This window comes from Schistocerca nitens, chromosome 7 (genome assembly GCF_023898315.1).
Source record: "Schistocerca nitens isolate TAMUIC-IGC-003100 chromosome 7, iqSchNite1.1, whole genome shotgun sequence".
Lineage (NCBI taxonomy): Eukaryota > Metazoa > Arthropoda > Insecta > Orthoptera > Acrididae > Schistocerca > Schistocerca nitens.
In genome coordinates this window covers 544,848,603-544,862,812 of record NC_064620.1, presented here as the reverse complement: position 1 = coordinate 544,862,812, position 14,210 = coordinate 544,848,603, and positions in this window count along the sequence as shown.

Here is a 14,210-nt window from a genome sequence, read left to right as displayed (position 1 = left end):
ATTTTTCCTCCCAATTCGATTCAGTACCTCTTCATTAGTTACGCGATCCACCCATCTAAATCTTCAGCATTGTTCTGCGGTGTCAAAGATCTAAAGCTTAAATCTTCTTCGTGTCTGTAATTTTCATCGTATATGTTTTACTTCCGTATGAGGTTACACTCAAAACAATTACTTTCAGAAGAGATTCCACAACACTTGAATTGATACTCTAAATTAACGTATTTATTTTTTCCAGAAAAAAATTTTCTTACACCTGCCAGTGTGGATTTGATATTCTCTTTACTTCCGTCACGTTAGTTTCTGAGCCAGTACTATTCCAAATACCGTAAATTAAATGCAGCAAATGAATAGGATTCTAAATTTCCATCTCGAACTTTATAACTCGAACCTCACTCATTGCGATAATATTTACACTACTGGTCATTAAAATTGCTACACCAAAAAGAAATGCAGATGATAAACGGGTATTCATTGGACAAATATATTATACTAGAACAGACATGTGATTACATTTTCACGCAATTTGGGTGCATAGATCCTGAGAAATCAGTACCCAAAACAACCACCTCTGGCCGTAATAACGGCCTTGATCCGACTGGGCATTGAGTCAAACAGAGCATGCATGGTGTGTACAGGTACAACTGCCAATGCAGCTTCAACACGATACCACAGTTCATCAAGAGTAGTAACTGGCGTATTGTGACAAGCCAGTTACTCGGCCACCATTGACCAGACGTTTTCAATTGGCAAGAGATCTGGAGAATGTGCTGGCCAGGGCACCAATCGAACATTTTCTGTACCCAGAAAGGCCCGTACAGGACCTGCAACATGCGCTCGTGCATTATCCTGCTGAAATGTAGGATTTCGCAGGGATAGAATGAAGGGTAGATCCACGGGGCGTAACACATCTGAAATGTAGCGTCCACTGTTGAAAGTGCCATCAATGCGAACAAGAGGTGACCGAGACGTGTAACCAATGGCACCCCATACCATCACGCCGGGTGATACGCCAGTATGGCGATGACGAATACACGCTTCCAATGTGCGTTCACCGCGATGACGCCAAACACGGATGCGACCATCACGATGCTGTAAACAGAACCTGGATTCATCCGAAAAAATGACGTTTTGCCATTCGTGCACCCAGGTTCGTCGTTGAGTACACCATCGCAGGCGCTCCTGTCTGCAATGCAGCGTCAAGGGTAACCGCAGCCATGGTCTCTGAGCTGATAGTCCGTACTGCTGCAAACGTCGTCGAACTGTTCGTGCAGATGGTTGTTGTCTAGCAAACGTCCCCATCTGTTGACTCAGGGATCGAGACGTGGCTGCACGATCCGTTACAGCCATGCGGATAAGATGCCTGTCATCTGGACTGCTAGTGATACGAAGCCGTTGGGATTCAGCACGGCGTTCCGTAATACCCTCCTGAACGCATCGATTCCATATTCTGCTAACAGTCATTGGATCTCGACCAACGCGAGCAGCAATGTCGCGATACGATAAACGGCAATCGCGATAGGCTACAATCCGACCTTTATCAAAATCGGAAACGTGATGGTACGCATTCCTCTTCCTTACACGAGGCATCACGACAACGTTTCATCAGGCAACGCCGGTCAACTACTGTTTGTGTATGATAAATCGGTTGGCAACTTTCGTCATGTCAGCACGTTGTAGGTGTCGCTACCGGCACTATTCTAGTGTGAATCCTCTGAAAAGCTAATTATTTGCATATCAGAGCATCTTCTTCCTGTCGGTTAAATTTCGTGTCTTTAGCACGTCATCTTCGTGGTGTAGCAATTTTAATTGCCAGTAGTGTATATTTTTGGAGCTTCACTGTTCTTCGATTTTAAATCATAAGTCAATATTGAACGGGGGGCGTTCCATAAGTAATACGACACATTTTTTTTGGCCCATTTCGGTTGAAGAAACGCGGAAGTAGTTCTGTAATATTGTGGAACATTCCTGCTTCAGCCACTCCAGTTTCATTAGGTGGCTGCGCTATACGTAATCTTCAAAAGCCGTCTGTAGCGGAGGCGCGTTCCACGCATACTGCTGTAAATGAGTTTCTTTTGGCGGGAGACCAGAGCATCGCAAATATTCGTAGGTGGTTGCAGAATGCCTTCGGAGATCTGGCAGTGAACAAAAGCACGGAGAGTTGCTGGGCTAGGCGTCTGTCGTCATCACAACATGGTCGCGTAATCCTGGCCGTTCTCCTGCGTGTCGGCCTGTCCCACACAGCTGTGATCCAACAATGCTGTAATAGGCGAACACTCTCACTCTGGGTGATCGACGGAATACAAACCTCGCTGCTCAACTGGACGTTTCTATTGGTAGTGCTGACACACTCGTTCACCAGTTGGGTTACTGAGCGATGTGTGCCCACTCGCTTTCTCGCCACCTTACAGAAGATTTCCACCTGTCTGGCCCAATGAAGGATGCACTCTGCGGGAAGCAGTACGTCAATGATGGGGAGGCTATTGACGCAACAAAACGTTGGCTCAGATGTCGACTCTTAGAGTGGTATCATGCAGGCCAAAACTGCCTTCCAGTAAGGTGGCGTAAGGCCCTCGCATTGGACGGAGAGTGTGTTGAAAAATAGCCAAAAGAATGGTAAATAATATGGTGTATTGGGATCCTGAATATAACCAACCTGATTTCAGAAGAAAAATATGTTACCTTTTTTTATTGAATGCCCCTCGAAGCTATAGAGTATTGAAGGAAATACTTGTCTTACATATCGCAGCACAGCTGCCGTATTTCTCTTCTTTGTTGTTCATATTGTACTGAAATCACTTGTTACCGTCATATTTAGTTTACTAGCACGCAAAGAATTGTGCTGTGAAGTCCGAGTTAGTGATTTTCCTCGCAATAGGTATGTACCAACAAAAAAAAAAAAAAAAAAAAAAAGTTCAGATGTGTGTGAAATCTTATGGGACTTAACTGCTAAGGTCATCAGTCCCTGAGCTTACACACTACTTAACCTAAATTATCCTAAGGACAAACACATACACCCATGCCCGAGGGAGGACTCGAACCTCAGCCCGGGACCAGCAGCACAGTCCATGACTGCAGCGCCTTAGAAGGTATGTACTCTTTTCCACATACTTCATAGTGTTTCACAGAGTGTAGATGCAAATAAAGGTGACACATCTCTCTGAGATAAGATTGTGAACAATCGACCTTAATAACGTCTTTCATCTACGAGGGATGATATAGTGTGACATGCCTGAACTGTCAATAACATAACTGACGCTAAGTAGATGTTATTTCTAGAATGAATCTTTCACTCTCCAGCACGATTTCAAACTTTCTAGCAGTTTAAATTTCTGTGACAGACAGAGATTCGAACCCGGAATTTCACCTTTCGCTAGTAATGCTTCCGTGTTTTCTACAAATTATTTTATGCGAATGAATGTTTTATACTGAATATTTATTTCACTTATTTGCCATTCAAAAACAAAGTTGTTACTTGTCTTCCGAATTACGTAATATCGCCATTTTTCAACAAAAATGTTGTTACTTGTCTTCTGGATTACATAATAGCGCCATTTGTCAACCTATCTACTGCTACTTCAGAGCAAAATTAAAAGTCTTTTCTTTTATTTTGACTTCGGTTATCTGTACTTCTTGTTGATGTCATTCTTGAACATCCTACACAACTGATATGCAATCTCCCCTTTGCATTCATTTGTTTAATGAGTACTAGGTTAAACAACCTCAATTCAGTGACATCGATTGCTACGAACGTATCTTAAGCAAACCTCTTTCTGTCGCAAGTTTCCAGAGTTTGTGCAGTGTTGAAGTAATATTAGCAAGTCACATCAGCAGAGATTCCACAGGGCGAATGACTGAACTAATTTTCATTTGGTTTTGGCTGAAAATAGCACTACTAATATGCTTATGAATACGGCTTTCTCACTAAAATGCTTTCCAAAAAGTTTTGAATAGCACACCGGCAGGAGAGAGATTTCCTACAGGCTTTGACAGTCTGTTATGCCTATTATAGCCATTCACGAATTTAAGGACAAGAGGTTCGATCAAAGACTATGGAACTGGTTCACAGAAGTTGTAACTAATAAACGTCCTTGTGACATAAAGATCACTTATGAGTTCTTGAAGTGCAGTATGCATTGCAGATTTGTTGCCCATTTTCATACCGAACTAAAATCAGCGTTCATGCTTGAAGTGGCGACAAACTGTATTCTTCGGGCTGGCACTTAGGTATTGATAAATGTCTGGCACTCCTGAGTGCACATTTTTATAACTTCTCCGTTGCGACAAATGACTCACTGATGTCTGTACGAGGATTAATGGTAACAGCTCCAGCCGTGTGTTTAACTCTCGTTATTGAAATGCGACCGGTTTCGATGACACACTGCACTATCATCAGGCTGCTGTATTGGATAAAACTTGCACTATAACATAGTTTCCATATTGCCATAACGGCGGATAAGAACCAAATTTGGCACCTGCTCATACATAAAGTGCCCGCTACACACATCCAACAACTACTCAACGGGTTTGAGTGAAAAGAGTTAAGCACACGGCTTAAGGTGTTACCATTAATTCTCAGATACTGACCAATCGTTGCCCCACTTTCCACCAGAAATAGAAGCTGGACATATGAAAAAGAGAATCATTGATATCTGTTTCTAAGACAGTTATTGAGTGCTCTGTTTGAGAAACTCACCTGTCTCATTTTAAAAGGTAAGATATCCAAGAACTGCATCTTGAACCTTGCTAAAATCAAGAAGTGGTAAAACAGTCGCTCCTCTTTTATACGTGACGAATATGAAATAGCAGTGCCTGTGTTATTAAGGAAGACCATGCAATGTTACTTCGGACATGAGTGCGGAATCCAAAGGAACGTTAGATCGTCTTTCTTAATAACACAGGCACTGACATCCGTATTTATCCTCAAATACCGGGCCCTCGACAGCCAATAAATATGTCCTTCCTGGACTGGGATATACGTAACGTACGAGTTCAGGTTGTAACACATGGACGACGACATGCGGAAGTTTGTGTCTGGCCGGGATTCGTGCATGGATAGACGAGGTAATTAAGGTGACCGCTCACCTAAGGCGGGAAATCCGTGTTCGAGACGCGGTCAGGCACAAATTTTTACCGTCATCATTCCAATATATAGTCGCGGGTGGTTCATATTTGCAACTGTGAATATATTTCCTGTGTTTTATACATGACTATTCGTAGGTCGTCTCTCACTTTAATTAATGCGGTTGTCGTGTTTTGACTACTTCGTAAGCTCGATAGACATTTATCATGGATGATATAGCTGTTGACGTTGTTCTTCGGATGAACATGAGCATTATATTCCATGGACTTCGATACTGCAGCTAATATTCTGATTGGTCTGTACTATCACGGAGATTTTATCATTCTTGAACAGAAAGCGAAAAAATTGTTGTTCCGGCAATTAACGAAGGATATCATTGATACGATTCGCTGAAGACATTGCTATCCTGAGTGAAAGTGAAGAAGAATTACATGATCTGCTGAATGGAATTAACAATCTAATGTATACAGAACATGGACTGAGAGTAAATCGAAGAAAGGCGAATGTAATGAGAAGTAGCAGAAATGCAAACAGCGAGAAACATGATCACAAAGTAGATGAAGTTAACTAGTGACGGACGGAGTAAGGAGGACGTCAAAAGCAGACTAGCACTGGCAAAAAGGGCATTCCTGGCCAAGAGAAGTCTAATAGTATTGAAAATCGATTTGTGAGTATGTACGTCTGGCGTATAGCATTGCCTGGTAATGAGACATGGACTGCGGGAAAACCGGAACAGAACAGGATCGAAGCATTTGAGATGTGATGCTACAGACGAATGATGAAAATTAGTTGGACTGTTGAGGTAAAGAGTGAGGAAATTCTGTGCATAATAGCAGAGAAAAGGAATCTGTGAAAAACAACACGGAGAAAGGACAGGATGATAGGACATATGCTAAGACATGAGGGAATGAAATCCATGGTACTGCAGGGAGATACAGAGGGCAAAAACTATAGAGGAAGAGAGAGACTGGAACACATTCAGCAAATAATTGAGGACCTATGTTGCAAGTGCTATTCTGAAATGAAAATGTTTGCACGGGAGTGGAATTCGTGCGGGCCGCATGTAACCAGTCAGAAGATGATAACCGAAAAAACACAAAAACAATTGGAGGTTGCTGGCCGTTACAACTACAGTATTTCTGTACAGATAGTAGGTAGTACGTGTACAAAGGTCGGCTGAGATCGATACAGGGATTTAGGAGTAGCTTTTTACCCGCGGCTATGTCGTGAACGCACATGTCACATATATGTAAAATATTTCACACATATTTGCACACATCGTTCACCTTTATCTATAGTGAATTTCGCTCTGCAGTCTTGTTTTCATGCAGCTCAATGTTTATGATGTAATGTCTCCTGTACTATGTGTCGTACAGTGATATAATTTTGTAGTTACATCAGCGACACGTGTGCATACTGTCTGTGAAATGTATTGCGAATAGAGTTGGTAAAACAGAAGTAATAAATGAAAAGGTCATGCCTGGTGCGGCACTGTTTCTCCACGAACAGCGAAAATGTAGCACACAATAAACTTTTTTCCTTTCATCATTTTGTGGGTGTTGTCAGCAAGAAAATGGTTCCTAAAGGTCTGAAATTATATGTAAAGCTTCTTCCAAGTCACTAATTGCTCTTATTCTCAAATACTGACATAGCCGCGGGTAAAAAGCGACTCATAAATCTCTGGATCGATTTCAGGCGACCTTTGTACACATACTACCTGCCATCTGTAAAGAAATACTGTGAATGCAACCTCCAGTTGTTTGTTTTTTTCGGTTATCAGTCTTCTGACTGGATTCTCAAATACTGGGTGTTCTCTCTTCGTGGACTGCACTCCTTTATCACACTACCCCCCACAACTTTGATAGTTGGGTGATTCTTACACCCACAGCCAGACAGCAAGTGATATATGTACCACGTTTGGATGAAATCGGCCCAGTGGTTTATGAGGAGATGTGGAACACACATACATACATTGATATAATACGTAAGGATTTCAACAGCAGCAGCCGAAAGTAGTATAGCGGAAGTAGGACTCTCTACGAAAGGAAAAGTAGGACAGAGTGTCAGCTTCTGTGAACAGTTCAGTGATGGGTTTGTTCTCATCAGATTCGGCACCAACCCAGGTCAGGTATATAAGGGATAGTCAAATGAAAACCGAACACTCGTCCCAACGTGACCATGCAATGGTTCCATTGAAAAGTAATCACCACACGCGTTAAGACAATTGCCTCACTGGGAAATCAAACGATCAATTCCTGTTTCGTAGAACGTGGTCGTACCCACTCTTGTACCTCCTCGTCCAACTGAAACCGATGTCCACATGCGTCTTTTTTCAGTTGACGAAGGTGTGAAGATCACACAGTGAAAGATCCTGGCTGTACGGAGGATGTTGCACTGTTTCCCAACCAAATTACTGAAGCGAAGCCGTCGTCTGATAGGCAGTGTGGGGCCGGGCGTTATCGTGCAACTGGGTGATTCCGTCTGACAGCATTCCGACAGCTCGAGGACAAACGGCGAAGCCAATAATGGAAACTTCCTACATCTCGCCAGGAAAGCAAATCGAAAGCTGTTCGCAGAAGTTCCGGTAATGTCGTGATAATCTCCTTCAACTGCAGAGGCCCTCTGCTCGCAGAGTTCCTCGAGCGTGGAAAAGGTAGGAAGAAATATTAGGTTTTAACTTCCCGTCTACATAGAGGTCATTAGAGACGGAGTAGAACTCGGATTGATTGAAGGATGGGGAAGGAAACTGGCCGTGCCCTTTGAAAGGAACTATCCCGGCATTTGCCTGGAATGTAATGATTGTAGAAGACTGGAAAGCACTTGACTGGAATGGAAGAATGGAAGAAAGGGTTACAGAACACGGGCTTGCCAGTAGGAGAGAGGAGAGAGACTGACTGAGTTCTGCAATAAATTTCGCATGGTAATAGTGTATACTATTGTTCAAGAATCATAAGGAGAGCTGATATACTTGGAAAACGTTCTGAGACACGGGGAGATTCCAGCTGGATTACACCATGGTCAGACAGAGATTCCGAAATCAGGTACTGGAATTCGAGGCGAACCAGGAGCCGATACAGACTCAGATTACATAAGAGAATCATGCGGAAGAATAAGTATAGAAGGCAATGGGGTACTGATGTAATGAGGAATATTGGTAAGCGTTTGAAGTTTACTAAAGATATGGAAACTGTGATGAGGAATACCATAGTAGCAGTTCAGTTGCAGAAGCTGAAGAAGAGTGGACATCTCTAAAAAGAGTAATCACAGATATTACACAGACAAACGTAGGTCCAAGGAAGTTAACTGCGAAGATCGATGAAAGAAGGAACTATAGAAGTTTGCCAGGAAGTTTCAACTATAGACATGTTAAGGGAAAGACAAGAATGCAGCAACTGAAATCATTTAGGACTGAAATATATACGAAATGCGGGGAAGTCAAGGCGAAACGGCTGTAGGAAGAATGTGAAGAAACAGAAAAAGAACTGAGCGCCGAAAGGACTGACTCGGTACGTCGGAAAGTGAAATGAACCTTCGGTAAAATAAAAAGCAAAGGCGGAAACGTTAAGAGTGCAATAAAAATTCCAGTGTTATACGCAGAGGAGAGAGCGGATAGGTGCATCGAAGGACTAGTCTCAGGACCTGATTGAAGAAGTTGGAGTCGATGTGGAAGAGATTGAAGATCCAATATTAGGTTGTAAAAGAGCTTCGGAAGACTTGACATTCAAATGAGGCAGAAAGGTTAGGTGGTATCCCATCGGAATTTCTAAAATCATTGGGGGAAGTGCCAACAAAACGACTATTCATGTCAGTGTGTAGAATGTATGAGTCTGGCGATATACCATCTGACTTCCGAAAAAATTTCATCCACACACCTTCGAAGAATGCAAGGGCAGAACGTGCGAGAAGTATCGCACAATCGGCTTAACAGCTCATGCATCCATCTGACAAGAAGGATGGAGAGGAAAATTGCGTATCTGTTACATGACGATTAGCTTGGCTTTGGGAAGGTAAAGGCACCAGAGAGGCACTTCTGACTTGCGATTGATGATGCAAGGAAGACCGAAAAAGAATGAAGATACGCACCTGGCTTCAAAATGGTTCAAATGGCTGTGAGCACTATGGGACTTAACATCTGAGGTCATTAGTCTCCTAGAACTTAGAACTACTGAAACATAATTAACCTAAGGACATCACACACATCCATGCCCGCGGCAGGATTCGAACCTGCGAGCGTAGCGGTCGCGCGATTCCAGACTGAAGCGCCTAGAACCGCTCGGCCACACCGGCCGGCTACGCACTTGGGATTTGTCGATCTAGACAAAGAGTTCAGAAGTGTGAAATGGTGCAAGATGTTCGAAATTCTCAGAAAAATAGGAGTTAGCTACAGGGAAAGACTAGTAATATACGTACAATATGTATGAGAACCAAGACTACCACACCAAGAACGAAGCGCTCGGATTAAAAATGGTGTAAAGCAGGGGTACAATCTTTCACCCCTACTCTTCAACGGATACATCGAAGAAGCAATCACGAAAATAAAGGAAATGTTGAAAAGTGAGATTAATATTCAGGATGGAAGGATGCAACATATTCTCGACATTCCATTCTCGACTTTCCAATGGACAGGTGGAACGAGGACTGAGTGTTTATAAAGCAGACTGACACTTCGAAACGTTTATTAAAACTAAACATCCACAGTGTTACCACTGACTACCGGTACGCAAGCAACAGCAAGTTTACCGGAATGTTCCATAACGCTGTGCAAAAAATGGGATTTTTCTGGTGCTCATTCATCGGTTTCTATTGGTGATAGACAGGTAGGATGAAATCTCTTGGATAGCGCTCGGCTAGGGACCATTTGTGTGCACGGAGAAATATGCTGTAAAGTGTCTCCTTTATCATCATAATAGCTGTGGGAACCTCATGTTGTAATACTGAAGCAAGCGTAAACTTTTTCGTATGTAAAATCCGGTCTCAAGTGTGAAATTAGTTTTACGTTATTTTAATTTTACGTAAGTATTTATTTTCATATGTGAGAACCAGCTGAAAAAAGTGAATATGTTCGTGTTTATTAAAACGATTAACTGAAAAGCGAGGAACCAGCTGCCTCATTCTACCTTTTTCAGCTCCAGCAAAGATTATCCCAAAAATTTTGACATTCGAACACAGTAGAGATAGTTTGTGCTGGAAGGGAAACAGACAGTGGCAGTGAGAAGGAACAGGAATAAATAATGGAAGATAGTAGACAGAGACTGTGGTATAGAAAGGGCGAAGGAGAGAACGGCAGTGTGAGAGAAAGAGAGGGACACAGTGGAAGCGGAACATAGTTGACAATGAAGATAATGCTAGGAAAACACAGTAGCAATGGGAGAGGAATAAAGAGACGGAGAAATTGAACGTGGTTAAGGGTCAAGGATAATGAGAGACAGAGCCTATTAAAATGACAACGAGGAAGAGAGACAGTGACAGCGTCGGTGGGAAGGAATGTTTGAGATAGTGGCATTAAGAGAGAGCAAGAGGGAGACAGTGACAGGAGACCGTAGCAGTAGGACAGAGCGAAGGAGACTGAGGCTCTGACACAGGAGACAGTGACAGAGAGACACAAAGAGATAATGATGGTGACCTGACCTGAATGAGTGAGTGAGTGAGTGAGAGTGGGCAAGTGCGAGTAGATGGGTCTGAGCGCCTTTGGCGATGGACTAATGGGCCTGAGCGAATTACAATTAGGGGAGGTTATGGAATTGATAGATGACTTGTCTTTCAAAAAGGTCGCGAATTATTTCACATTCCAAAATTTTTGGGCAAGTTTTAAAGATGCTGAGAAAGATAGAATGAGGGAGCTACTGCCTCACTTTTCAGTCAGAGTCTTTTAAGTAAACACGAACATATTCGCATCTTTTGTCCTCCGAAAGGGGCGTTTTTCCACCGGTTAAATTATTAACCATCAGTGTTAAGTACACTCTTCTCAATTTTATGTGCATGTAGACGAATTAAGGCAATACTAAATTAACACAATTCACAAGTTTCTTGAATTCAAAACTACAGCTGATACTTTTAAGTTCTCATATTTCATAAAATTGCTTCGTAAGGATTATTTAAAAACAACAATAATCATCCAAACAAACTCAGTCGATATAACAGAGATACAGTTCCGTAATAAATGTGGTATTAATTAAAATCTTGAGTTTAATAACACTATTTGCACATCCTGTGCACAAAGAAGGCAAACATTTTAAGTTATACTACAGTCAAGTAACAGTGAAAATAATTACAACCTTTCGATAAAATGCCAAAGGCTTAACAATCAGTAAGGCAGTTTCTTTGACCGAAGCTCGGCCGACACACTCAAGACATGCCTCTCGACTGCCGTGCCGGTAATGTTAACAGCCGTCATTCACCATACAACGGCAAATAGCGTCGGTTTTATTCTACTGACAAGATTTACTGGACATCCAACGCCCATCCAAGAATATCATACATCAAATATCTCTTTTGATAATCTTTAGGTAATCTGAAAACAACCATAACTGTTTTCTGTAAACCATCTGATAGTACCAGGAAATTACAAAAACTAAATTCAGTCCGAACGGGCCTCGGAAGGCCCAAGGGTACCGGCTGACAGCCGTGACGTCCTCAGTCGCTGGATGTGGGTATTGAAGGACATGTGGTCAGCACACCGATCACCGGCCGTTGTCAGTTTTCGTGGCCGGAGCCGTTACTCCTCAGTCAAGTAGCTCCTCAACTGATCTCGCAAGAGCTAAGTGTCGACAGCTTGTTAACACCGCTCGACCGACCGGCGGCCACCCATCCAAGTGGTAGCAAAGCCCGGCAGCGCTGAACTTCGGTGATCTGACGTAAACCGGTGTCATCACAGCGGCAAGGCAGCCTCAGGAAATAAATTCGCAATTATGGTGGCAGCATTGACTAAGATAACCTCTTTCTTCAGTTAATTTCACCTAGGAAAGCACAGCTGTCTCACGCCACAAGTTAAACAATCATATAACATCTCGAGTTTTACATAAAGTTCTACGTGCTTCCGCATACAGCGATTAATAACAACGTTGGGTGCACATAACATTCACTTCAGCAAGTTTCCAACTTAATTCAATGGTGAGGTCACGCCTTAAGCATCTCCATGGTATGTTTGCCAACGCAATACGAAGTTTCAGATTAAAGATGCTTGTGCCACACCCAAAATACTACACGCCGTATCAGCTCACGAGGGAGTGGCCTGTGGCTTTCATGTCACTCAAAGGCTATGGCGGAATGGAAATCTGAACTGACACACGAGTAAAACTGCTACTAACACACTCAAGTCAGCTATACAATCACAGCTGTTCGAAGCCAAGAATCAAAGTGGTCTAATTCGTCCACTACTGCTCTACACCGTGATTCGGGCAGCCGGAAGTGCAGAATGCCATTGAACACGGCATAAGCATAGGGCGTACGAACACACAAGTTCACGCACCGTATCAGTCCTTGGCTGGTCACTGTATTAGTCTCATAAGAAAGTCCAATAATAAGTTTTTTGCGTGGCCATCTTACACAGCAAGCAATAAATGCTTGTTTTGTAAATAAAGCCGCCTTTTTTGCTGCAAAATTTATTTTTACCAGACGCATTTCGTCATTTTATTGCTCTAAGGCATCTTCAGTTGGCTCTATAACGATATAGTTTTGTTGTTTTTAGATTATCAAACAGTTCATGTCGCGTCATTTTACGTAATTAAGTAATTACTTACAGTTTGCTGTGATCTGCGTTTCCTCTCGCCGCGCGGTTTAATGTGCCGTGCTACGCGTCGCACGGCTCCCCCCGACGGAGGTTCGAGTCCTCCCTCGGGTGTGTGTGTGTGTTGTCCTTAGCGTAAGTTAGATTAAGTAGTGTGTAAGTCTAGGGACTGATGACCTTACCAGTTTGGACCCACAGGAACTTGAAACTTCCTTGCAGATTAAAACTGTGTGCCGGACCGAGACTCGAACTCAGGTCCCGAGTTAAAGTCTCGGTCCATCACACAGTTTTAATCTTCCAGAAAGTTTCATATCAGCGCAGACTCCGCTGCAGAGTGAAAATTTCATTCTGGAAACATCCCGCAGGAACTTAACGCCGCCGTTTCCTCTCATCTGGTCTGGAGGTCGCACTACCACTTTATTTTCTAAACGTAAGCACAATATTGTATTACGAACTTTTTCACACTGTTCACCATGTTTCTCCTTGCTTGTCGTCTACTATTATTTTTTTTATCACTAGATATTACTGTTTGTTCGAACACTGTACTTTTGACAACGTAAACATTGCAACTTCACTGTATGTTGCCTCATCTTCGGTTTGTTTACTAATGAAGTTACAATATTTACGTCATTAAAAGCACAGTGTTCGAACAGTTGAATCATGTGATAAAAAAATAATAGCACACCACAAAAAAGGAGAAACATGGTGAACACTGTGAAAAAGTTCGGAATACAAAACTGTGCTTATGTTTCGATAATAAAGTGGTATTGCGACTTCCAAACCAAATGAAAGGAAACGCAGATCACACGTAATCACATAAAATGACGCTACGTAAATTGTTTGATAATCTAAGAATAACAAAACTATATCGTTATAGACCCCAATGATGATGTCTCAGAGCAAGGAGAAGGCGAAACGCGTCTGGGAAAAATAAATTAAGTTGCAGCAAGGAAAAGGTGGTTGTATTTACAAAACAACTAAATCCAATAATCTCCGCCTCAGGCCACAGTTATTAGACATCTCCACATGCAGATTAGGCCATCAAATCCGGGTCGGCACTGACATGTCCCATAACCGACTTAGTGCTCTTCACCAGACAAGAAACCCTGAAACACCCAGCGGTTCCCAACCATCTTGTCGACCCGGGACCCTACAGCTCCTCCCCTCCCCACCCGTCTGGTTTCGGACAGCGATGACGCCACTGTCAAGCGTCAGAGAGACACTAACGAGGAGAACACGGCAAGTGCCATGATCCAATTTTCCAGGAACTTCGCTCAGTGGAAGAGGAGACAAAATGAGCGAACACGTTTCTCGGCTTATTCGTAGCTAATCGACCGTTTCTGAAAAAACGACGGCCAAAGTTTCCGAGGTATTTCCGATTTACTTTATGTGCCTTTTAAAGCG